Source organism: Phyllobates terribilis, unplaced genomic scaffold (genome assembly GCF_046119375.1).
Source record: "Phyllobates terribilis strain yellow unplaced genomic scaffold, ASM4611937v1 Scaffold_2__4_contigs__length_985480577, whole genome shotgun sequence".
Classification (NCBI taxonomy): domain Eukaryota; kingdom Metazoa; phylum Chordata; class Amphibia; order Anura; family Dendrobatidae; genus Phyllobates; species Phyllobates terribilis.
In genome coordinates this window covers 577,611,516-577,637,920 of record NW_027362762.1, presented here as the reverse complement: position 1 = coordinate 577,637,920, position 26,405 = coordinate 577,611,516, and positions in this window count along the sequence as shown.

Genomic DNA, 26,405 nt, shown 5'->3' with positions numbered 1-26,405 from the left:
GGCTGGTTGGAGCCAAGCTGATTCCCATAGAAAAGAACCAGCAGCAAGCTAAGGAGATGGTGGCCTCTATCATCATCACGACCTCACCTCGGCACTATGAAATCTCCTGAAGAAGAAGCTAGGACCCACTGGAGGAGTTTCCGGTTCTCTGGTGGGCCCGTCCAACCCTGCTGAGAAGCAGCCCTGGCTAAGACTAGTGTGTGGGAAGGTTCCTGGACACTCTGGCTGCTTTTTTACTGAAGGGGAAACCCAGGGAAATGTGGGAGAACATACAAAATCCTTGCAGATGTTTTCCTTGCTGGAATTTGAACAGAGGATCCCAGCACTGCAAGGCTTCAGTGCTAACCACTGAGCAACTGTGCTGCCATTCACCCTCTGATCTCTAACATGCTGGAGAAAATTGCACCTACTGCCACTCTGTATCTTCAGCTCCTTTGTGAGAAACTAATGTATTTGGGCAGCCACTCCCTGAGAAGGAAATTAGGGATGGCTTCGCTACTGGTACTGGGGGCAGTGCTAATACCACGGCGTCGTACCATGGTTCACTGTAAATATTCCAGGCTGGCAGGAGCCAAGCAGATTTCCACAGAAAAGTACCAGCAGTAATGTTCTGGGACACATGCGTGTGGAAGGCGGGGACTACACTGGGAGAAATAGTGGCGGCTGGGGACCGAGTATGGAGACCCAGCCGCTGCCATGAGGTTTTGAAAAGCTTCCGCCTTCATGAGCCTAAATCAACATTTCACGTACAAGCAGCTGTTCTAAAATGTGGCAGTTTAGTATTGCGGCCTGTGGGTGGGTAACTGGCTGCATACTTGCGCTTGTATTCCAAGTAACAGAAAACTAAGGAGATGGATGGCCTCATCATCATCGCAACCTGAAAGGTTTGCGCTATGAACTTTCCTGATGGAGAAGCCAGGGCCCACCGGAGGATTCTCTGGTTCTCTGGTCAGCCCGTCCAACCCTGCTGACAAGCAACTATGGCTAAGAAAAGTGTGTGAGAAGGTTTCTGGACACTCTATGGCTGCTTTTTTACTGAGAGGGAAACCCAAGCAAACACGGGGAGAAAATACAAAATCCTTGCAGATTTTGTCCTTGGTGCGATTTGAACCCTGGACCCCAGCGCTGCAAGGCTTCAGTGCTAACTGCTAACCACTAAGCCGCTAAGCCACTGTGCTGCCCTGTCTGCTCTCCCTCTGATATCTAACATGCTGGAGAAACTTGCACCTACTGCAACTTAATATCTTCAGCTCCTTTGTGAGAAACTAATGTATTTGGGCAGCCACTCACTCTATCAAATAAAATTACTAAGAAGGAAATTGGGGATGGCTCCGCTACTGGTACTGGGGGCAGAGCTAATACCATGGTGTTGTACCATAGTTCGCTGTAAATATTCCAGGCTAGTAGGAACCAAGCAGCTTGCCACAGAAAAGTACCATCAGTAATGTTCTGGGACCCATGTTTATGGTGGCAGAGGACCGAGTATGGAGACCTGACCGCTGCCGCCATGAGGTTGTGAAAAGCTTCCGCTTCCACGTGCCTAAAAGGCAACATTTCAAGTGCAAGCAGCTATCCAGAAATGTGGCAGTTTAGAATTGCGGCCTGTGGGTGGGTGGCTGACGGCATACTTGCGCTTGCATTCCAAGTAACAGAAAACTAAGGAGATGGATGGCCTCATCATCATCACAACCTGAAAGGTTTGCGCTATGAACTCTCCTGATGGAGAAGCCAGGGCCCACCGGAGGATTCTCTGGTAGGCCAGTCCAACCCTGCTGAAAAGCATCCCTGGCTAAGAAAAGTGTGTGGGAAGGTTCCCGGACACTCTATGGCTGCTTTTTTTTTTACTGTGCACTGGCTCCAGCAATCCATAAGATTGCAGTCTATCAGATCCCATCACTGGTTCCCAATTGCCCAGCGTATACAGTTCAAACTACTAACACTGACGTACAAAAACATCAATAACCTTTCTTCTCCATTCATCTCTGTGTAACGGGTCTGGGAGGCGGAACCTCTGAGCTACTATACAAGGGGGCGGCCCTTGTAAGGGAGCGGGTGGCAGTCTCTGGATGAACGGACAGGGAGATACGGCAAGTGATCAGGGCAGTCTCTGGGTAAAGGGTAGGTACGACCTGTGATGGCAGAGCCTCCGGGTAGGCTAGCAGGCAGATGGTAGATGTGTGCTCCCAGGTGAGCAAGCGAGAGTCTCTGGAATAACAGGTGGTCACGGCACGTGACGGCGGAACCTCCGGGCTGGCAAGCAGGCAGGTAACGGAGAAGCGCTCCCAGGTGAGCGGGCAAGAGTCTCTGAAGTAGCTGATGGTCACAGCACGTGACAACGGAGCCTCCGGGCTGGCAAGCAGGCAGGTAACGGAGAAGCGCTCCCAGGTGAGCGGACAAGAGTCTGAAGTAGCTGATGGTCACAGCACGTGACAACGGAGCCTCCGGGCTGGCAAGCAGGCAGGTAACGGAGAAGCGCTCCCAGGTGAGCGGACAAGAGTCTGAAGTAGCTGATGGTCACAGCACGTGACAACGGAGCCTCCGGGCTGGCAAGCAGGCAGGTAACGGAGAAGCGCTCCCAGGTGAGCGGGCAAGCTGGTCCATAGACAGACTGACCGGAGTTGTAAGGTAGACCGTCGGACCTCAGGAAAGTAGGCAGGTAGCTGATGTGCGCTCCCAGGTGAGCGGGCAGGCTGGTCCTTTAGACAGACTGACAGGAGTAGTAAGGCAGACCGTCGGACCTCAGACTGGCAGACAGGTAACAAGTATTCAGGCAGGAATCAGGCAGGTAACTGGCAGGAAACTGGCAGGTAACTGGCAGGTAACTGGCAACGGGACCTGAGGGCTGAAGCACAGGTGAGACACAGGTGCAAACAACATTGCTCGGGCACCTCCATTTTGGAGGAGGTGCCTTATATATGATGAAGTCCTCCGGCCATTGGCCGGGGACTCCTTAGGACGGCGCGCGCGGCCCCTTTAAGAGGAGGGGAGCGCGCGCGCGCGCGCCCTAAGCACAGGGGCCGGGAAGGAGCGCGCGCTGAGAGCAGAGCGGGAGGAAGACGCCGGGAAGGAGCGCGCGCTGACAGCAGAGCGGGGAGAGGACGCCGGGCACGGAGCAGAGCGGTGAGGGGAGCAGCGTCCCTGCCTAGCAGAGGGCAGGGACGCCAGCGCTACAGTACCCCCCCCTTTAGGCCCCCCCTTTTTTAGGCCAGACAGAAATTTAGCTAGGATGAGAGGGGCATGGATGTTCTCCCGGGGCTCCCACGTTCTCTCCTCAGGACCAAACCCCTTCCAATCTACCAGAAAAAAGGTCTTTCCTCTTACCCTTTTGGTGGCAAGAATGTTCTCTACCTCAAACTCGTCCTCAGCAGAAACCGGAGCAGGAGGCGTACCTGTAGACTTGGAAAAAGAGTTAAGTACCACAGGTTTGAGGAGAGATACATGGAAGGAGTTAGGGATCCGTAAGTTGGCCGGGAGTTTCAATTTATAGGCCACCGGGTTGATCTGACTGATGACCTCCAGTGGGCCGATGAACCGAGGCCCTAACTTATAGGAAGGGATCTTGAGTCGGACATATTTGGACGAGAGCCAGACTTTATCCCCAGGGCGGAATTGAGGAGGGTCCAGACGTTTTTTGTCAGCGTGTCTTTTCATACGCTCGGAAGACTGAAGGAGTGCGGATCGGGTACTCTCCCAAATGGAGGAAAATTTGCTAACGAGAGATTCCGCAGCCGGGTTGTCCACCGAGGTGGAGACAGGAAAAGGAATCCGAGGATGCTGACCAAAGACTACAAAAAACGGGGATTTGGAGGAGGATTCGCTCTCGTGATTATTGTAAGAGAACTCGGCCCATGGTAGGAGATCCACCCAGTCAGAATGGTGGGCATTAACGAAGTGCCGGAGGTAACTGGTCAGGTTCTGATTGATCCGCTCCACTTGACCATTGGACTGTGGGTGGTAAGCGGAAGAGAAGTCCAGGGTGACGTCTAGTAGTTTACAAGTGGCTCTCCAGAAGCGTGAGGTGAACTGTACCCCACGATCCGACACGATGTGGAGGGGCAGGCCATGAAGACGGAAGATGTGACGAATAAAGGCTCTAGCTAGCTCGGGTGCAGACGGGAGGCCTGGCAGGGGAACGAAATGAGCCATCTTGGAGAAGCGGTCAGCGACCACCCAAATGACCATACAACCGGCAGAGAGTGGGAGGTCAGTTATGAAGTCCATTGCAATATGCTGCCAGGGGGCAGCAGGTACTGGGAGCGGAAGGAGGCGACCGGCTGGCAGATGTCTCGGAACCTTGTTGCGGGCGCAGGACACACAGGCAGAAACAAAGTCTATTACATCCTTGTGCAGGGTAGGCCACCAGTAGTGCCGGGAAATAAGCTGGAGGGTCTTCTTCTGACCAGCGTGACCAGCCAGTTTAGACGAGTGACCCCAGTGAAGGATCTTCTCCCGATCAGGTACTGATACGAACGTCTTTCCGGGAGGGAGACGATTTAGACTCACGGGAGCCACCTGTATTACTCTGGCGGGATCGATGATGTGTTTCGGATCTTCCTCGAGATCAGATACCAGAAAGGATCGAGACAAGGCGTCCGCCTTGACGTTTTTGTCAGCCGGGCGAAAATGAAGGACAAAATCAAAACGAGCAAAAAACAAGGACCACCGGGCTTGGCGCGGGTTAAGTCTCTGGGCATGCTGGAGGTAAGCCAAGTTCTTGTGGTCAGTGTAAATTATTACCGGGTGAAGAGCCCCCTCAAGCAGGTAACGCCACTCCTCCAATGCCAGTTTGATGGCCAATAACTCTCGATCTCCTATGGAATAATTGCGCTCTGAGGAGGAGAAGAGTTTAGAGAAGAAGCCGCAAGTTACCATCCTCCCGGAAGAAGATTTTTGAGTAAGAACCGCTCCAGCTCCAGAGGAGGAGGCGTCCACTTCCAGGAAGAACTGCTTGTTGCCGTCCGGGCGATGCAGCACCGGGGCGGAAGAGAAGGCCTGTTTTAAGGAAAGAAAGGCTTCTTCTGCTTCGGGCGGCCACTCTTTGGGATTAGTGCCCTTACGGGTAAGCGCGGAAATTGGGGCAGTCCGGGAAGAGAAGTGTGGTATGAAGAGGCGGTAGTAGTTGGCGAAGCCCAGGAACCGCTGAATGGCCTTCAGCCCCTCCGGTCGAGGCCATTTCTCGATGGCAGACAGTTTCTCTGGATCCATTCGTAGGCCGGTCTGAGAAATAATGTAGCCCAAAAACGGAAGCGAGGTCTGCTCAAAGAGGCACTTCTCGTATTTAGCGAAGAGGTGATTCTGCCTGAGCCTGAGCAGAACCTGACGAACGTCCCTCCGGTGAGTCTGGAGATCCGGAGAGAAGACCAAGATGTCGTCCAGGTACACCACTACGCAGGAGTAGAGAAGGTCCCGGAAGATGTCATTGACCAACTCTTGAAAAACGGCAGGAGCGTTACAGAGACCAAAGGGCATTACCAGGTATTCATAGTGGCCGTCCCGGGTGTTGAATGCCGTCTTCCATTCATCCCCTTGACGGATACGAACCAGGTTGTACGCCCCACGGAGGTCTAGTTTGGTGAAGATTCTAGCCCCCCTCAGACGATCAAATAATTCTGGAATGAGCGGAAGGGGGTACTTATTCTTCACCGTGATCTGGTTTAGGCCTCTATAGTCTATACAGGGACGGAGAGAGCCGTCCTTCTTTTTGACGAAAAAGAAGCCCGCTCCCGCCGGGGAGGTAGATTTCCGGATGAATCCCCTGGCCAGATTCTCCTCAATATATTCGGACATCGACCGGGTCTCAGCAGCGGATAAAGGATAAATACGCCCACGGGGAGGAGTAGTACCGGGTAACAGGTCGATGGGACAGTCGTATGGTCTATGAGGGGGTAATGTCTCTGCCTCCTTTTTATTAAAGACATCAGCATAAGACCAATAAGGAATTGGAAGTCCAGGTAGATTAGCTGGGGTAGGAGAGGGACGGACGGGATGGACGGGAACCAGGCAGGTCTTATGACAGTCTTGTCCCCAGCGAAGGACTTCTCCGGTTTGCCAGTCAAGCACGGGTGCATGTTTCTGGAGCCAAGGCAGACCTAGCAAGAGGGCGTGAGAGAGTCCAGGCAGAACATGAAAGGAGATACTCACAGAATGTAGCATTCCCACCTGCAGAGTAATGGATTCGGTGATGAGTTGGATGGGGCGTCGTAAGAGCCCCCCATCCACGGCAGCCACAGACAAGGGTACAGCCAGAGGTATGGTGGGGATGCGGTATTTCTCTACCAGGGACTGTGAAATAAGATTCCCGGCTGCTCCAGAGTCCAGTTGGGCTAGTTCGAAATAACGGTTCTCCCCATAGACGATTGAAACTGACAACAGCAGGGATGGAGAGGATTTATTCTTGTCTAGGTGGACCTCTCTGAGCGAACCTAGACACAGGCGTTTCCCGACCTCTCCGGGCAGGCACGGATCCGGTGCTCCTTACTGCCACAGTAGAAGCAGGTCCCCTCGGCACGGCGTAAGTCCTGACGGGTCTTGACCATCTTGGTCTGGTCGACCTGCATAGGCTCAGGAGGGTGTACCTGGTTAGAGACAGAAGGAGTGACGGGTTTCTGAAAAGTAGGAGCTAGACGTGGTAACCTCCTCTCACGGGTGACCTCTCTGGCACGCTCCTGGAACCGTAGGTCAATCCGGGTGGCAAGAGTTATTAAGTCATCGAGAGTGGTAGGAATGTCCCGACCGGCAAGTTCATCTTTAATACGGCCGGACAGACCCTCCCAGAAGACGGAAACCAGAGCGTCGTTATCCCAGGCCAGCTCCGAGGCAAGGGTACGGAACCGTATGGCATATTGGCCCACAGTGAGACTCCCCTGACGGAGGCGTAGCAACGATGATGCAGATGAGGTCTTCCGTCCGGGTTCGTCGAAGACTTTCCGGAAAGCCGTGAGAAAAGCAGGCAAGTTGGACACCAGGGGGTCTCCTCTCTCCCATAGAGGATTCAGCCAGGCCAGGGCCTCCCCGGTGAGATGGGACATGATGAAGGCAATCTTGGCCCGGTCGGAGTTAAACTGGTAGGACAAAAGTTCAAAATGCAGGGTGCACTGATTTAAGAAGCCCCGAGCCTGGACGGGGTCGCCTCCGAAGCGAGGAGGTGCAGAAAGCCGGGGTCCGGGGTAAGATACCATAGTATTAGTGGGCAGCGGAGCTGCCGGATTGCAAGATATGGCACTGGCGGAGGTTGTTGGTGGATCAGACAGAGTGTTCAGGCGAGTATTAACATTCCGCAGGTGACCCAGGATGGCCTCTTGTTGGGACCTCTGACGGGACAGTTCAAGACAGAGGTCCGAGAGCGAGGGAGCTTGGGTGCCACCGGGTTCCATGGCCCGAGCAAACTGTAACGGGTCTGGGAGGCGGAACCTCTGAGCTACTATACAAGGGGGCGGCCCTTGTAAGGGAGCGGGTGGCAGTCTCTGGATGAACGGACAGGGAGATACGGCAAGTGATCAGGGCAGTCTCTGGGTAAAGGGTAGGTACGACCTGTGATGGCAGAGCCTCCGGGTAGGCTAGCAGGCAGATGGTAGATGTGTGCTCCCAGGTGAGCAAGCGAGAGTCTCTGGAATAACAGGTGGTCACGGCACGTGACGGCGGAACCTCCGGGCTGGCAAGCAGGCAGGTAACGGAGAAGCGCTCCCAGGTGAGCGGGCAAGAGTCTCTGAAGTAGCTGATGGTCACAGCACGTGACAACGGAGCCTCCGGGCTGGCAAGCAGGCAGGTAACGGAGAAGCGCTCCCAGGTGAGCGGACAAGAGTCTGAAGTAGCTGATGGTCACAGCACGTGACAACGGAGCCTCCGGGCTGGCAAGCAGGCAGGTAACGGAGAAGCGCTCCCAGGTGAGCGGGCAAGCTGGTCCATAGACAGACTGACCGGAGTTGTAAGGTAGACCGTCGGACCTCAGGAAAGTAGGCAGGTAGCTGATGTGCGCTCCCAGGTGAGCGGGCTGGCTGGTCCTTTAGACAGACTGACAGGAGTAGTAAGGCAGACCGTCGGACCTCAGACTGGCAGACAGGTAACAAGTATTCAGGCAGGAATCAGGCAGGTAACTGGCAGGAAACTGGCAGGTAACTGGCAGGTAACTGGCAACGGGACCTGAGGGCTGAAGCACAGGTGAGACACAGGTGCAAACAACATTGCTCGGGCACCTCCATTTTAGAGGAGGTGCCTTATATATGATGAAGTCCTCCAGCCATTGGCCGGGGACTCCTTAGGACGGCGCGCGCGGCCCCTTTAAGAGGAGGGGAGCGCGCGTGCGCGCGCGCCCTAAGCACAGGGGCCGGGAAGGAGCGCGCGCTGAGAGCAGAGCGGGAGGAAGACGCCGGGAAGGAGCGCGCGCTGACAGCAGAGCGGGGAGAGGACGCCGGGCACGGAGCAGAGCGGTGAGGGGAGCAGCGTCCCTGCCTAGCAGAGGGCAGGGACGCCAGCGCTACACTCTGAACTAATATCCCGATATATTTGCTTACGTAATCTCCAGTCCTCTCAAGACCTCCTTCCCTCCACACTAATTTGTTCCTCATCCTATCACCTAGAAATACTTCTGCCAAATATCCCCCATCCTCTGGAATTCTGTGCCTCAACTCATCTGATTAGCCACCACATTCGGATCCTTCTAATACAACCTGAAAATCCATTTTTTCAAGACAGCCTACAGCCTGCCATAGCCTTGCTGCCACCTCACCTCAACACCACCGGAGCTAATGCAACTCCACGACCTACTGTCTCCTTCCCCACCATCCTGTAGAATGTAAAGCCGCAAGTGTGGGGTCTATAAGAATTAAGATGCAATATGGCACCTTGGCAAAGCCCAGTTATGTTCTCCCTCTGATAACAATAACAAACAGGTCATGCTGGAGAAACTTGCACCTATTGCCACTCCAGTGTCTTCAACTCCTTTGTGAGAAACTAATGTTTGCTCAGCCAGTCTACAAAATAAAATTCCTGAGGTATGGAAATTATGGATGGCTTTGCTTCTGAAACTGGGTGCTAATACCAAACCATGGCATGCCATTCACTGGATATTCGTGGCTGGTTGGAGACTAGCTCATTCCCACAGAAAAGTACCAGCAAGCTAAGGAGATGGTGGCCTCTATCATCATGAAGGAGTTTGCTCGTTGTTCAGTAGTCTGGCTTTTATACTAAAGATCCTACTCATTTTTATAGTTTTAAGTGAGCACGCAGAGACCGTCATTTCTGCAGTAGCGCATCCATGCCGGGATAGTGGCAGAGAAATTGCTGTACCATCAGGCTAAGGATGCGTGCCATGAAAGGCACGTGTCTGAGGTTACCCCGGCAGAGGGCCACCACCGGGATTGCACTGTTATCGCACATGCCCTTCTCTTGCTCCAAGTTCAGTGGAGACATCCATTGCACAAACTTGGCCTGGAGAGCTGTCCACAACTCTTCAGCTGTATGACTGCGATCTACAAGGCATATTAATTTTGACACTGCCTGATTGTGTTGAGACCTGGCTGTGCAGTACGGAGGTGGGAGGGATTCTCTCTGCACTGTTGGAACGTGTGTCTCAGTAAGGCAAAGGTTGAGGGCGCAGGTGGAGGCCCTAGAAGAGGTGTAGGATGCAGAAGCACTGGAGGAAGTGTTAGATACAGAGGTTTGTCTCGCAAGCCTTGGGGATTCCAACACTTGCTGTCTAGTGACATCTTGGTGTCTAGTGGTTTAGTTCTCCCTCCCCTGGGGTGTAGTGGTTTAGTTCTCCAACCCCTGTTGTATATTAGTTTAGTTCTCCATGTTCGGGTATGTATTTCTTTCTTTCTCCAACCCATCCACGCCCACCCCCAGGGGTTAACGTTCGGTGACAAGGGTTTGGATTCTTCTCGGACCCTACTTCATCCGGGGCCGGATCAACTGAAAAAAAGTTTTGAACGTCGCTACACATGCTGTCCCCCTCTTGAGTCTGTGGAGCTTTGGATCAGACCTCTAATGCCCTGGATTAGAATGTGTGAACAGCTCTGCAGACTCTCCCATCTATGCTTTCCCATAGTCAGTTGGCCGGTTGGAGAGTTGTGACGTGGGTGAAAATAAGGATAATTGAGGTGGCACCACTGAGGACTGTACTGTGTGTCATGTTAAGGTGAAGGAAGAGGAGCAGAGGTCACTTGATGCAGCACTTGTCATCTACTGGAGAACATGTTCTTCCTGCCCCTCATCTACAAGGCGTACCGCTGTGTGACTGCGAAAGAAAGGGAGTGGAGTCCAGTAACCAAAGTTTTCAAAATGCTGCACAATTGCTCACTGCAGCAAAACAAACTGTTATGAACTGCTACAAGTACTAAGGAAAGAGAGGAAAACTGTCCCTACAATAGGACTAAGCTGATTCCCTACAATGCAGCGGGGGACCTGTTCCTTGTGAACAGACCCGCCTAAGTCCTCGTTTAGTCTGAACGAAGACCTATAGATATAAGGGAGGGGTCCCTACAAGGAGGGGTCCCCTAAGGACTGGGATATAGTTGGACACCTCCTAGCAGAAATTGTAGCAGAGCAAAGACAAACAAACAAACAGAAGTACTAGTGGTCAAAAGACCAAGCAAACTACAGAGTAAGGTACAAGGCACCTGGCTAGCTCAAGAGTAAATGTAACACTGGAGTCCAGCAAGGCCAGGAGGGCGGAGCTGGATTAAATAGGCAAAAAGTCATGTGACCAGCAAAATAGAAAAAACTAACAGGAGGGTTCTAACAGTACCCCCTCTTCTATGAGGATCCTCTGGATCCTCCAGGCCCAGGTCTATCAGGAAATCTCCTGTGAAACGCTCCGACAAGTCTAGGAGCAGAGACATCATCCGACCTTACCCAGGAGTTATCCTCGGGACGAAACCTTTCCAAGCGACGAGATACTGCAATCTCCCTCTATGCCATCTAGAATTAAGAATGCGAGAAATTTCATATTCACCGTCTTCCTCCACCGGAGGAACAGAGACAGTGGCGTCCCTATCAGAAACAGCTTTTTTCAATAAGGAAACATGAAACACTGGATTAATCTTCCAGGAGGTAGGAACCTCCAACCTAACAGCAGATTAGTTAACTACCTGAAGCACCTTAAACGGACCTACAAACTTCGGGCCCAATTTCTTAGAAGGAATCCTCAACCGCAGATTCCTAGAGGACAACCAAACCATGTCACCAACAGTAAACAAAACCTCTTGACGTTTCCTGTCAAAGTACCTCTTGGATTTTTCGTTAGCCTCTTGAAGGTTACGACGTACATCAGTCCAAACTTTCTCCAAATCACCGGAAAAATTCTCCTCCTCCGGCACAGCCGATACCAATTTGGAGAATGACCCAAACGACGGATGTCTCCCAGTACAACAAAAAAAAGGAGAACACCCAGCAGAAGAGGATGTATGGTTGTTAAGAGCAAATTCAGCCAGTGGCAGAAACTCAGACCACCCCTCTTGATTGTCAGCCACAAAACAACGCAAAAACTGTTCAACATCCTGGTTCTTTCTTTCTGTCTGTCCATTAGACTCAGGATGATAACCAGATGAAAATGACAAATGGACTCCCAACCTGTCACAAAAGGCACGCCAAAAACGAGCCATGAACTGAGGTCCCCTATTGGAAACAATGTCGGTAGGAACGCCATGGAGCCTGACAATTTCTTTAACAAAAGCCTTAGCGAGTGTCCTGGCGCAGGGCAGTTTGATGAAGAGAACCAAGTGACACATCTTACTAAAACGGTCCACGACAACCCAGGTAACAGTGAAACCCTCAGAGGCAGGAAGGTCAGTAATAAAATCCATAGTAAGATGCGTCCAAGGAGCACTCGGAACCTCCAGAGGGTAAAGCAACCCCGCAGCAGGAGCATGTGAAGACTTAGATCTAGCACACACTGTACATTGACGCACCCACTTAATGACTTCCTTCTGTCACCCAGGCCACCAAAAACTGCGACCTACAAGTCTCTTAATCTCAGAAATTCCTGGATGACCTGCCAACCGAGACTCATGACACTCCACAAACAAATCTCTCCTAAAGTTCCTGGGCACAAACAACCTCCCATGGGGAGTGTTAGATGGGGCATCCTCCTGGGCTTTCAGAATCCCATCTTCCAAAACGGAGTCCAATGCTGCTATCACAACACCTCCCTGTAAAATGCTCTCCTCCTCCTCGGTACCATCCATGGGAGAAAAACTGCGAGATAAAGCATCAGCTTTTACATTCTTGGTACCCGGGATGTAAGTAATAAAAAAATTAAACCGCGAAAAAAAAAGTGCCCACCTAGCTTGACGGGCATTCAAGCGCTTGGCAGCATCAAGATAGATCAGATTCTTATGATCAGTAAAAACCTGAATGGGAAATTTAGCACCTTCCAAGAGATGATGCCAATGTTCAAATGTAAGTTTAATCACCAGCAATTCCCGATTACCGACATCGTAATTAAGTTCGGTCTTTTGAAAAAAAAGCACAGGGATGTACTCCATCCTTGTTTTCCTGAGACAAAACAGCACCGACCCCCACCGAAGAAGCATCAACCTCGACCAAAAAAGGCTTGGTCTCATCAGGCTGCATAAGGATGGGGGCAGAATTGAACCTCTCCTTGAGATACACAAAAGCTTCAATGGCCTCAGTAGTCCATTGAACCATATTCGCACCTTTCCTGGTGAGATCGGTCAGTGGCTTAACAATTATAGAAAAATTCTTAATGAATTTTCTGTAATAATTGGCGAAACCCAAAAATCTCTGTATCGATTTCAAACCAATAGGCCTAGGCCATTCCTGCACCGCCTGAACCTTCACCGGGTCCATCTCAAAGCCCTCGCTGGAGATAATGTAGCCCAAAAAACTAATTCTCTGCACAGCGAACTCACATTTCTCCAGCTTAGCAAAAAGTGAATTGTCGCTTAACAACTGCAATACCTCACGTACGCTCTGCCAATGAGACTCCAGATCCTACGCAAAAATCAAAATGTCATCCAAATACACCACCACATTCTTACTGATCAACGGTCTTAGGATGTCATTAATAAGGTTCTGAAAAAACGCTGGTGCGTTGGTAAGACCAAAAGGCATAACCAGATTCTCAAAATGACCCACTGGAGTGTTAAAAGCAGTTTTCCACTCATCACCTTCCTTCATACGTAACAAATTGTATGCCCCCTGGAGATCAATCTTAGAGAACCACTTGGCCCCCACTAACTGGTTGAACAAATCAGGAATTAATGGCAGTGGGTAGGAATTGCATACTGTAATTTTATTAATTTCACGAAAGTCCAGACATGGGCGTAAACCGCCATCCTTTTTTTTTACAAAAAAAAATCCAACTGTCACAGGTGACTTAGCAGGTCTAATGTGACCGGCGGCCAAGCTTGTCTGTATGTATTCCTCCAAGACCTTTCTCTCAGGGATAGTAAGATTAAATAAGCGACTCTTGGGAAGAGTTGCTCCAGGGACAAAATCAATAGTACAATCATAGTCCCTATGAGGAGGCAAAACTTGCGACTCCTCCTCAGAAAAAACCTTCCAGAAATCCTGAATAGGTACAGGTAATTCCCCTCTTTCCACAGCAGCAATGCGACCGTTACAACATCTATCATAACACTTAGGACTCCAAGACTTAATTTCATTGGTAGACCAGTCCAGTACAGGATTGTGCAATTTTAACCAAGGTAACCCCAAAACCACTGGAGCAGACAAATTATTTAATACCGCCAAATCCAAATTCTCTTGGTGGATACCATTAATGGTGAGGGGAAATTCAAAATCCTTTTGAGTAATGCCTTTCAAGGGAGAGCCATCAACAGCAACCACAGAAATAGGAGATGACAAAAGTTTGGATTCTAATTTAAATTTTTCCAAAAAACCCTCATCAATCACATTGAGTGTAGAACCACAATCCACAAAAACCCGAAATTCAATCAACTCCTCCTGGAATGAGGTGCTTCCAGAAAGAAATACTCCTTTTGAGTTTAAACACGTTATGCGGGCGTAACTGACCTCTTTTTTTTTTTCTTTGTTCAAACGAAGCACACAGTTCTTAATAAAGTGGTCAGATTTACCGCAATAAAAACACAATCCTTAAGCAAACCTGCGGTCTTTTTCCTGAGAGTGGGGTGACATCGCCCCAATCTCCATCGGTTCTCCACCCTCCGAACAGACCCTCTGAAAAATAGGAGCTGCCATAGTAGTAGATTTCTCTTCATTACTCCTAGCACGCAGTCTCCTGTCCACACGTATGGCTAATTGCATTGCCTCCTGCAAGGTTCCAGGTTTTGGGAAGGCAATCAGCAGATCCTTACCCTTTCACCTAGACCCTCAAGAAACAAACATTTTAATGCTGAGTCATTCCATTCAACTACAGCCGACCATCTTCTGAAGTATGTACAATAATTTTCCACATCACCTGATCCCTGCTTCAAACGTCTTACCTCAGTTTCAGCAGATGAGACTCGATCAGGATCATCATACAACAACCCCATAGCAGAAAAAAAATCTTCCACAGATCTAAAACACGGATCATTAGGTTGTAGAGAAAAGACTCATCCCTGTGGTTCTTTGCGCAAAAGTGACATTATAAACCCCATGCGCTGTGATTCATTCCCCGAGGATCTGGGTCTTAAACGAAAATATAATAATCAAGCGTTTTTAAAGGAAAAAAAATGTTGCCATTTACCATAAAAAAAATCTGGAAGTCCTACCTTCGGTTTGACAAAATGCGCTCCAGGACAGCTACTCACGTGTTGCTGGAGCTCAGCCACCTCCAAAGACAGTCCCTGCAGGCGTTGAGCCAACTCCTGAACCGACACCATGCTGAAATCTGGATTTTTTTTTTTCTTAGAGTGTTTTATTTTTTGGCTGGACTTACTGTTATGAACTGCTACAAGCACTAAGGAAAGAAAGGAAAACTGTCCCTACAATAGGACTAAGCTGATTCCCTGCGATGCAGCGGGGGACCTGTTCCTTGTGAACAGACCCGCCTAAGTCCTCGGCTAGTCTGAACGAAGACCTATAGATATAAGGGAGGGGTCCCTACAAGAACTAAGGACTGGGATATAGTTGGACACCTCCTAGCAGAAATTGTAGCAGAGCAAAGACAAACAAACAGAAGTACTAGTGGTCAAAAGACCAAGCAAACTACAGAGTAAGGTACAAGGCACCTGGCTAGCTCAAGAGTAAATGTAACACTGAAGTCCAGCAAGGCCAGGAGGGCGGAGCTGGATTAAATAGGCAAAAAGTCATGTGACCTGCAAAATAGAAAAAACTAACAGGAGGGTTCTAACACAAACCTACTTCTCATCTCTCATATCATACATGTCTCACAACCCTAAACAGCTATTCAGTACTTTCAAGTACCTCCTCTGTCCTCCAGCTCCCACTCCCTCTCCTCTCCTCTCATCTCAGCTGAAGACTTAGCCACATTCTTCAAGCAGAAGATTGACAACATAGGGCAAAGCTTTTGCTTAAAGTCCCAAGAGCCCCTTCTCATAACAACTCAACTCTCCTCCTCCAAAACTAGGTTCTCCGCCTTCACGGAAGATCATCTTTACTCTCCAAATCACATCTCATCATCTGTGAACTTGACCTAATACCATCCCACCTCATTCCAAACCGTACCACAGTCTTCATCCCAAGCCTAACCCTCCTCTTCTATCTGTTACTAAAAACTGGTGTATTCCACTCATGATTGAAACATACCTCGATCACACCCATCCTCCAAAAGCCCTCCCTTGACCCATCATATGTTTAGCTATCGTCCCATCTCACTTCTCCCCTATGCCTCCAAACTACTGGATCAACATGTCTATTTTCAACAGTCCTCCCACCTCTCCTCCTGCTCCCTCTTTGACCACTTACAATCAGGCTTCCGACCTCACCACTGAACTGAAACTGCCCTGACTAAAGTCACCAACGACCTACTAACTGCCAAATCCAAGCAACACTACTCTGTCCTCCTCCTCCTAGACCTGTCATCTGCCTTCAACACAGTAGACCATACCCTCATCTCTCGGCATCACAGACTTGGCCCTGTCTTGGATCTTTTCATACCTAACCGACAGGACATTCAGTGTCTCCCACTCACACACCACCTCCTCATCTTACCCCCTATGTGTCCGGTGTCCCCCAAGATTCAGTTGTAGGACCCAGGCTCTTCTCCATCTACACTTTCGGCCTGGGACAGCTCATGGTCTCACGGATTTCAGTATCACCTCTATGCTGATGACACACAGATCTACCTCTCTGGACCTGATATCACCTACTTACTAACCAGAATCCCACAAATGTGTGTCCTGTATTTCATCTCTCTTCTCTGCTAGATTTGTAAAAATTAACATGAATAAAACAGAATGCACCACCATCTCATTCATCCCCCCAACTGACCTATCCATCAAAGTGAATGGCTGCCCACTCTCCCCAGTCCCACAAGTTTGACTCTGATCTGTCTTTCAAATGTCAGATCCAAGCCCTTTCCACTTGCTGCTGACTCCAACTCCAAAGTATATCGGGGATATGCACACTTCTCAACCATGAATGTAGAAAAACACCAGTGCACGCCCTCATCATCTCCCGCCTCAACTACTACAAGCTCCTGCTCTGTTGCCTCCCTTCTACCACTCTCACAACCCTCCAATCTATCCTAACCTGTGCTGGCTGATTAATCCACCTGTCACCCCACTATTCCCAGGCTTCTCCCCTCTGTCAATCCCTGTGCTGGCTCCCTGTTGCCTAGAGACTCCAGTTGAAAAGCCTAACTTTGGCATACCAAGCCATACCAACCCTGTCTCCTCCATACATGTGTGACCTAGTCTCCCTGTACTAGTTACCTGCATGCAACTTCCCATCCTGCCAAGATCTCCTTTTCTACTTCCCTCTTATCTCTTCTTGTCACGATCTCATACAACACATCAGACTCTTGCCTACCGTGGAAACCTTGAAAAGGAAGCTGAAGACCCACTTCTTCTGACAAGCGTACAATCTGTGGTAAGCCTCGCTTCAGCATACCGCTGCACGACTAGCTGTACCCTGACCTACTGTATTCTTACCCATCCCTTGTAGATTGTTTGTGCGCCCTCGTGGGCAGGGTTCTCTCTCCTCTTGTACCAGTCGGTTACCCCTTTTGACATGTAAAGCGCCATGGAATAAATGTGGCTGTAATAGTAATAATAATTAAAGTACTTGTACTCTGATCAATTGATGGCACTTTCCAGGTGTCTTCCCCTAATTTGATGTGTTTTGGTAGCTTTTGGACCCATTTGAAGGTGTTATGTATGCGTTTTTTTTTTCTCCCCCCATTAAATCCTATGGTGTTCGGCAATGTTCGACGAATAAATCCGCGACTATTGCAAATTTGGCGATCGTAATCCGAATTGAATATTGAAAAATTCTCTCATCTCTAGTGCTGGCAAGATTCCAGGATCAAGTATACCTGCCACAGACAACAGTGGATGTCCTGGGGGAAGGCCGCCAGCCAGCCAGATATGTCCGGCAACATAGAGGTGCTCATCAAGCACCTGGTCCAGAGTGTAGATATCTACATCTCTATATCTGTGGGGGCCATTTTACTGTATATTAGGAACTATAGGGCCATCATGCTCCATATAGGGGACCATCATACTGTACCTGTACTGTAACGGTAATTCCGTCCTCCTCCATGCAGCAACATCAACATACTCACTGCTCCAGCTGCGTGACGTGGTCCTCGTCGAGTCACCCTTTCCTGGTCTGTGCACATCGTACAGGCTTCCCAGCGTCGCACTTAGTGTGCACGCGCTCCCCTGTTTTTAAAGAGGCAGCATGCGCACTTTGAAAATCCCTCCAGCCAATAGATGGGAGACATCTTGTATATAAGGCACCCTCTCCAGTGGGGAGGTGACTGAGAAAACATGTAGTTCCCTACTTTGAGTGTGCATGCAACTGTATGCTGCCACGTCCCCCGTCCTAGTATCCTATGCAGTTTGTTCGTGTTCCTGTTTAGTCTGAACGCGACCCTTTCTGAGGAAGCCAAAGGGCGAAACACGCGTTAGGAAGACTGGTGGTAAATATACAATTTAGTTTATTATGTAGTCGTGTTTCCTTTGTGCTACTTGCAGTTACTGCTCCACATGTAACCTTTGCAAATTTGCAAAAAGGTATATGCTTCTTGAGTTGCTTTTATTTGTCATGTGATACATAGATTTCTGGCACCAGCATATTATTAAGATACCCACTAGGGGATCTTTATTTATGCATATTTGTTGTCTATCTTGCATATCGCTGATATCTAAGCTACCAGCATTTTATGCATTTGCCACTAGAGGGAAATCTTGTACTATATTAATACCTTTCCATCCATTGCTTGATTTTGCAATGGGATAAGCAATTGCTGTTTCCTTTCATCTCCTAGATACCTCAATAATACACATGTGAATTGATTATGTACCCATTCAAGCAGAGGACTGACTAGCCATTGTTTATACTGTGCATATTTCTTGGCTTTTGGCTTGAATTCAGTTATATATTCCTCCATTTGGGCTAAAGACTTACCTGCAAACATATGTTATATGGAGTGTTACATATCTATTTGCCATATATGAGTAAAGTGTTAAGAAATCCTAATATGTGTTGAATACAAAAAAAAAAAACCTTAATTTTTCTCTGCATTACATATCCTTTCTTATGTGTTTATAATCCATGTTTTTATTCAATAAAGATTTGCTATTTTTTGTACTTCATGCCCAGAGGAGTTCTTTCCATTTCGATTTTTCTGTCATTTAAGACTCCTGTAACTGTGACCATACTTTTTGGATTATCCGTATCCTTAATTGTCTAAACTAGAACCTTGAAGCCGCATCAGCTGTACCTGAACCCTCAAGCCACGTCGGCAGTATCAAAACCCAGAAAAACACACCTGCGGTGCCTGGACCCTGAAGCCGCACCGGCTGTACCAGTACACTTAAGCTGCAATTGCAGTACATAAACACTGAAGCCACACAGGCAGTACCTGAACCCTGAAACCACATCTGCGGTACCTGAAACTGTTTTGACGGTTCTTGAACCAGCATCAGTGTCTCTTCTGGTTAGCATTCCTGAATCTGTACTGTCGGAGCCTGTTCTAGTATCCAAATCCAGCTGTCTGTGACTCCGTGTCAGTATCTGTCCTGCCTGCTGATTCAGAACCGGTGTTGTATGAATAATGTCCGAGTCCTGGCCTGCCAGTTACACCGAGCTGTGTCTGTATCAGCGAAACTAACCCTTAGGGTCAGCAACTGTGGTAGTGAGGACTGCCTAGGAGTGGTGTCTGGTGGTTACTTGCAGCTCAAGTCTAACTCCACCATCAGGAGCTCTAGCGAAAACCAGGTAGCTGCTTAGCTACGCCCCTCCTAGATAAGCCTGGATCGTGGCACAGTGGGTCCACAATCCACGTGTGTTACATATAAAGAGGTGTGGGGTCATTCTGAGCACATTATTCGTTTAAATGTTGGTAATTATTAGTTTTGATTGGGGCATTCAGGAGGCATTATTACTTTTTAAGGGGGCAGTGTTACACAGTGATACATGGTTAAACTAATTAAATAAATACCCTTTAGTGTAGCAGCACTAAAATATTACACTCAAGGGTATTTGTTTTATTTGTTTCACCATGTATCACCTTTTCACTGTGTGTCTTTTCAGGGTGCAGTTCTCTTATGGGTCCCTTCCTGATTGGTCTAGGGGAAAGTGTGTGGCCATAAGGTTCCACTCCCTGCCTTGCAAACCCCATGCTCTCTTTTCTCGGGAGTGCAACCGATCTACATTGGCTCCTAGGTCCACTTGGGTGGCTGCCCAGGTGCACACTGGGAGCAAGACCGAGCCTCCCTAAGCTTCAGCTATGGGAGGCTACTATTCCCTGACCCTCGCTGTGGTCTGCTGATTTGAAGGACCGAGATTTTTTTTATATTGTGGACCCATTTCTTGTTGGAGAGAGCTGTGATAGACTACATCCTTGTGCACTTTTTTGTGGCATTTGTTCATTTTTTTTTCTTAAGTGCACAAGGGTATAGTGCACACTTCTCAGACTGTTAAATAACTGGTATCTAGTAGTGTTGAGCGAGCATGCTCGAGACTGCTCGGTACTCCCTCGAGCATCACGCTACTCGGGATGTTCGGCGAGCAACGAGCATTTCCAGGTTACTCCGGCGGGAGCTCGGGTCTCCGCCCTGCACGTTTGGCGCTCTTTACAGAGCCAATGAACATGAAGGGATTGCCAGCCAGTCACTGTAATGCCGCAGTCATGTTGTTTGTGGGCATTACAGTGATTGGCTGGCCTCACAGCGTCACCTCGAGTATTTAGAACCGGGCACCGCCATCTTGGACACAGTCGCTCCGGATCAAACAGTGTAGGGTCAGTGCTGCGGAGTTAGGGAGAGATAAATAGTGCGAAATAGGTAGTGTAGGGTCTCTAAAGCCTGCCAAATCAAACGAACAGTCCTTCTCAGGCCTAATATCCATCCCAGATATTAGGCAGGCAGGCAGGCAGGCTGTATAGGAGACGCAGTAATTATACCAGCAAACGCTGCATTACAGTCCTGTGTGCTAATGTTGGTCAAATTGCTAGACTTATCACCCCGATCTCAGTGGCCAGGAAAATTTTTTTTTTTTCATCTAAATCCTGTATTTTTTTTCCCCTCAGTCAGACTGTCCAAATACACATCTTATTAACCTTTTGGTATTCCCCCCCCCCCCCGCCAAAAAAAAAAAATTGAGTGTGTCTGTGACTGTTCAGACACTAATATATCTGTTTAAAAGAGTCTGGTGTAGGTCAGAAAAATAGAAATGTGATTTTGCAGTTCCACGGGTCAAATCTCTGTATTACCCTGTTTTTGGCATTTTTTGCCATAAAAAAAACAGTAATAGTGTCTCCCTGACTGTTCAGGCACCAATATATCTGTTTAAAAGACTCTGGTGTACGCCACATAGCTATAACTGTGGTTTTGCAGTTCCACGGGTCAAATCTCTGTATTATTCTGTTTTTGGCATTTTTGCCATAAAAAAACTGTAATAGTGTCTCCCTGACGGGTCAGACACCAGTATATTTATTTAAAAGAGTCTGGTGTAGGCCACATAACTATAACTGTGGTTTTGCAGTTCCACGGGTCAAATCTTTGCATTATCCTGTTTTTGCCATTTTTGCCGTAAAAAAACCTTAATAGTGTCTCCCTGACTATTCAGACACCAATATATCTGTTTAAAAGAGTCTGGTGTACGCCACATAACTATAACTGTGGTTTTGCAGTTCCACGGATCAAATCTCTGTATTATCCTGCTTTTGGCATTTTTTGCCATAAAAAACTGTAACAGTGTCTCCCTGACTGTTCAGACACCAATATATCTGTTTAAAAGATTCTTATGTACGCCACATAACTATAGCTGTGGTTTTGCAGTTGCACAGGTCAAATATCTGTATTATCCTTTTTTTGCATTTTTTGCCATAAAAAAACTGTAACAGTGTCTCCCTGACTGGTCAGACACCAATATATCTGTTTAAAAGATTCTGTTGTAGGCCACATAACTATAACTGTGGTTTTGCACTTCCACGGGTCAAATCTCTGTATTATCCAGCATTTGGCATTTTTTGCCATAAAAAAACTGTAACAGTGTCTCCCTGACTGGTCAGACACCAATATATCTATTTAAAAGAGTCTGGTGTATGCCACATAACTATAACTGTGGTTTTGCAGTTCCACGGGTTAAATCTCTGTATTATCCTGCTTTTGGCATTTTTTGCCATAAAAAAATGTAATAGTGTCTCCCTGACTGGTCAGACACCAATATATCTGTTTAAAAGATGCTGGAGTACGCCACATACCTATAACTGTGGTTTTGCAGTTCCACGGGTCAAATCTCTGTGTTATCCTGCTTTTGGCATTTTTGCCATAAAAAAACTGGAACCGTGTCTCCCTGACTGCTCAGACACCATTATATCTGTTTGAAAGATTCTAGTGTAGGCCACAAAACTACAACTGTGGTTTTGCAGTTCCACGGGTCAAATCTCTGTATTATCCTGTTTTTGCCATTTTTGCCGTAAAAAAACCTGTAATAGTGTCTCCCTGACTGTTCAGACACCAATATATCTGTTTGAAAGAGTCTGGTGTACGCCACATAACTATAACTGTGGTTTTGCAGTTCCACGGGTCAAATCTCTGTATTATCCTGCTCTTGGCATTTTTTGCCATAAAAGACTGTAATAGTGTCTCCCTGACTGGTCAAGCACCAATAAATCTATTTAAAAGAGTCTGGTGTACGCCACATAACTGTAACTGTGGTTTTGCAGTTCCACGGGTCAAATCTCTTTATTATCCTGTTTTTGCCATAAAAAAACTGTAATAGTTTCTCCCTGACTGGTCAGACACCAATATATCTGTTTAAAATCCTCTGGTGTACACCACATAACTATAACTGAGGTTTTGCAGTTCCTCGGGTCAAATCTCTGTATTATCCTGCTTTTGGGATTTTTTGCCATAATAAAAACAGTAACAGTGTCTCCCTGACTGTTCAGACACCAATATATCTGTATGAAAGATTCTGGTGTACGCCACATAACTATAACTGTGGTTTTTCAGTTGCACGGGTCAAATCTCTTTATTATCCTTTTTTTGCATTTTTTGCCATAAAAAACTGTAACAGTGTCTCCCTAACTGGTCAGACACTAATATACCTTTACAAACATTCTGCTGTATGCCACATAACTATAATTGTGGTTTTGCAGTTCCACGGGTCAAATCTCTGTATTATCCTGTTTTTGCCATAAAAAAAACTGTAATATTGTCTCCCTGACTGGTCAGACACCAATGTATCTGATTAAAAGATTCTGGTGTACACCACATAGCTATAACTGTGGTTTTGCAGTTCCACTGGTCAAATCTCTGTATTATTCTGTTTTTGTCATTTTTTTTGCCATAAAAAAACTATAACTGTGTCTCCCTGACTGGTCAGACACCAATATATCTGTTTAAAAGATTCTGGTGTACGCCACATAACTATAACTGAGGTTTTGCAGTTCCATGGGTCAAATCTCTGTATTATCCTGCTTTTGGGATTTTTTGCCATAAAAAAAACAGTAACAGTGTCTCCCTGACTGTTCAGACACCAATATAACTGTTTGAAAGATTCTGGTGTACGACACATAACTATAACTGTGGTTTTGCAGTTCCACGGGTCAAATCTCTGTGTTATCCTGCATTTGGAATTTTTTGCCATAAAAAAACTGTAACAGTGTCTCCCTGACTGGTCAGACACCAATATATCTGTTTAAAAGATTCTGGTGTAGGCCACATAACTATAACTGTCGTTTTGCACTTCCACGGGTCAAATCTCTGTATTATCCTGCATTTGGCATTTTTTACCATAAAAAAACTGTAATAGTGTCTCCCTGATGGGTCAGACACCAATATATCTATTTAAAAGAGTCTGGTGTATGCCACATAACTATAACTGTGGTTTTGCAGTTCCAAGGGTTAAATCTCTGTATTATCCTGCTTTTGGCATTTTTTGCCATAAAAAACCGTAACAGTGTCTCCCTGACTGGTCAGACAACAATATATCTGTTTAAAAGATTCTGGTGTAGGCCACATAACTATAACTGTGGTTTTGCAGTTCCACGGGTCAAATCTCTGTATTATCCTGCTTTTGGCATTTTTTGCCATAAAAAACCTGTAATAGTGTCTCCCTGACTGGTCAGACACCAATATATCTGTTTAAAAGATGCTGGTGTACGCCACATACCTATAACTGTGGTTTTGCAGTTCCACGGGTCAAATCTCTTTATTATACTGCTTTTGGCACTTTTGCCATAAAAAAACTGGAACCGTGTCTCCCTGACTGGTTAGACACTAATATATCTGTTTAACAGAGTCTGGTGTACGCCACATAACTATAACTGTGGTTTTGCAGTTCCATGGGTCAAATCTCTGTATTATCCTGCTTTTGGCATTCTTGCCATAAAAAAACTGTAACCGTGTCTCCCTGACTGCTCAGACACCATTATATCTGTTTGAAAGATTCTGGTGTACGCCACATAACTCTAACTGTGGTTTTGCAGTTCCACGGTTCAAATCTCTGTATTATCCTGCTTTTGGAATATTTTGCCATAAAAAAACTGTAACAGTGTCTCCCTGACTGGTCAGACACCAATATATCTGTTTAAAAGATTCTAGTGTAGGCCACAAAACTACAACTGTGGTTTTGCAGTTCCACGGGTCAAATCCCTGTATTATCCTGCTTTTGGCATTTTTTGCCATAAAAAAAATGTAATAGTGTCTCCCTGACTGGTCAAACATCAATATATCTGTTTAAAAGAGTCTGGTGTACGGCACATAACTAGAACTGTGGTTTTGCAGTTCCACGGGTCAAATCTCTGTATTATACTGTTTTTGCCATTTTTAGCCGTAAAAAAAGTGTAATAGTGTCTCCCTGACTGTGCAGACACCAATATATCAGTTTAAATGAGTCTGGTGTACGCCACATAACTATAACTGTGGATTTGCAGTTCCACGGGTCAAATCTCTGTATTATCCTGTTTTTGCCATTTTTGCCGTAAAAAAAACTGTAATAGTGTCTCCCTGACTGTTCAGACACCAATATATCTGTTTGAAAAATTCTGGTGTATGCCACATAAATATAACTGTGGTTTTGCACTTCCATGGGTCAAATCTCTGTATTATCCTGCATTTGGCATTTTTTGCCATAAAAAAACTGTAATAGTGTCTCCCTGACGGGTCAGACACCAATATATCTATTTAAAAGAGTCTGGTGAATGCCACATAACTATAACTTGGTTTTGCAGTTTCACGGGTCAAATCTCTGTATTATCCTGCTTTTGGCACTTTTTGCCATAAAAAACTGTAACAGTGTCTCCCTGACTGGTCAGACACCAATATATCTGTTTAAAAGATTCTGGTGTAGGCCACATAACTATAACTGTGGTTTTGCAGTTCCACGGGTCAAATCTCTGTATTATCCTGCTTTTGGCATTTTTTGCCATAATAAAATGTAATAGTGTCTCCCTGACTGGTCAAACACCAATATATCTATTTAAAAGAGTCTGGTGTACGCCACATAACTGTGGTTTTGCAGTTCCACGGGTCAAATCTCTTTATTATCCTGTTTTTGCCATAAAAAAAACTGTAATAGTTTCTCCCTGACTGGTCAGACACCAATATATCTGTTTAAAAGATTCTGGTGTACGCCACATAACTATAATTGAGGTTTTGCAGTTCCACGGGTCAAATCTCTGTATTATCCTGCTTTTGGGATTTTTTGCCATAAAAAACTGTAACAGTGTCTCCCTAACTGGTCAGACACTAATATACCTTTAGAAACATTCTGCTCTACGCCACATAACTATAATTGTGGTTTTGCAGTTCCACGGGTCAAATCTCTGTATTATCCTTTTGGCATTTTTTGCCCAAAAAAAACTGTAACAGTGTCTCTCTGACTGGTCAGACACCAATGTATCTGATTAAAAGATTCTGGTGTATGCCACATAACTATAACTGAGGTTTTGCAGTTCCATGGGTCAAATCTCTGTATTATCCTGCTTTTGGAATTTTTTGCCATAAAAAAACTGTAACAGTGTCTCCCTGACTGGTCAGACACCAATATATCTGTTTAAAAGATTCTGGTTTAGGCCACATAACTATAACTGTGGTTTTGCAGTTCCACGGGTCAAATCTCTGTATTATCCTGCATTTGGCATTTTTTGCCATAAAAAAACTGTAATAGTGTCTCCCTGACGGGTCAGACACCAATATATCTATTTAAAAGAGTCTTGTGTACGCCACATACCTATAACTGTGGTTTTGCAGTTCCACGGGTCAAATCTCTGTATTATCCTGCTTTTGGCATTTTTGCCATAAAAAAACTGGAACCGTGTCTCCCTGACTGGTTAGACACTAATATATCTGTTTAACAGAGTCTGGTGTACGCCACATAACTATAACTGTGGTTTTGCAGTTCCACGGGTCAAATTTCTGTATTATCCTGCTTTTGGCATTTTTGCCATAAAAAAACTGTAGCCGTGTCTCCCTGACTGCTCAGACACCATTATATCTGTTTGAAAGATTCTGGTGTACGCCACATAACTATAACTGTGGTTTTTCAGTTGCACGGGTCAAATCTCTTTATTATCCTTTTTTTGCATTTTTTGCCATAAAAAACTGTAACAGTGTCTCCCTAACTGGTCAGACACTAATATACCTTTACAAACATTCTGCTGTACGCCACATAACTATAATTGTGGTTTTGCAGTTCCACGGGTCAAATCTCTGTATTATCCTTTTGGCATTTTTTGCCAAAAAAAAACTGTAATAGTGTCTCCCTGACTGGTCAGATACCAATGTATCTGATTAAAAGATTCTGGTGTACACCACATAGCTATAACTGTGGTTTTGCAG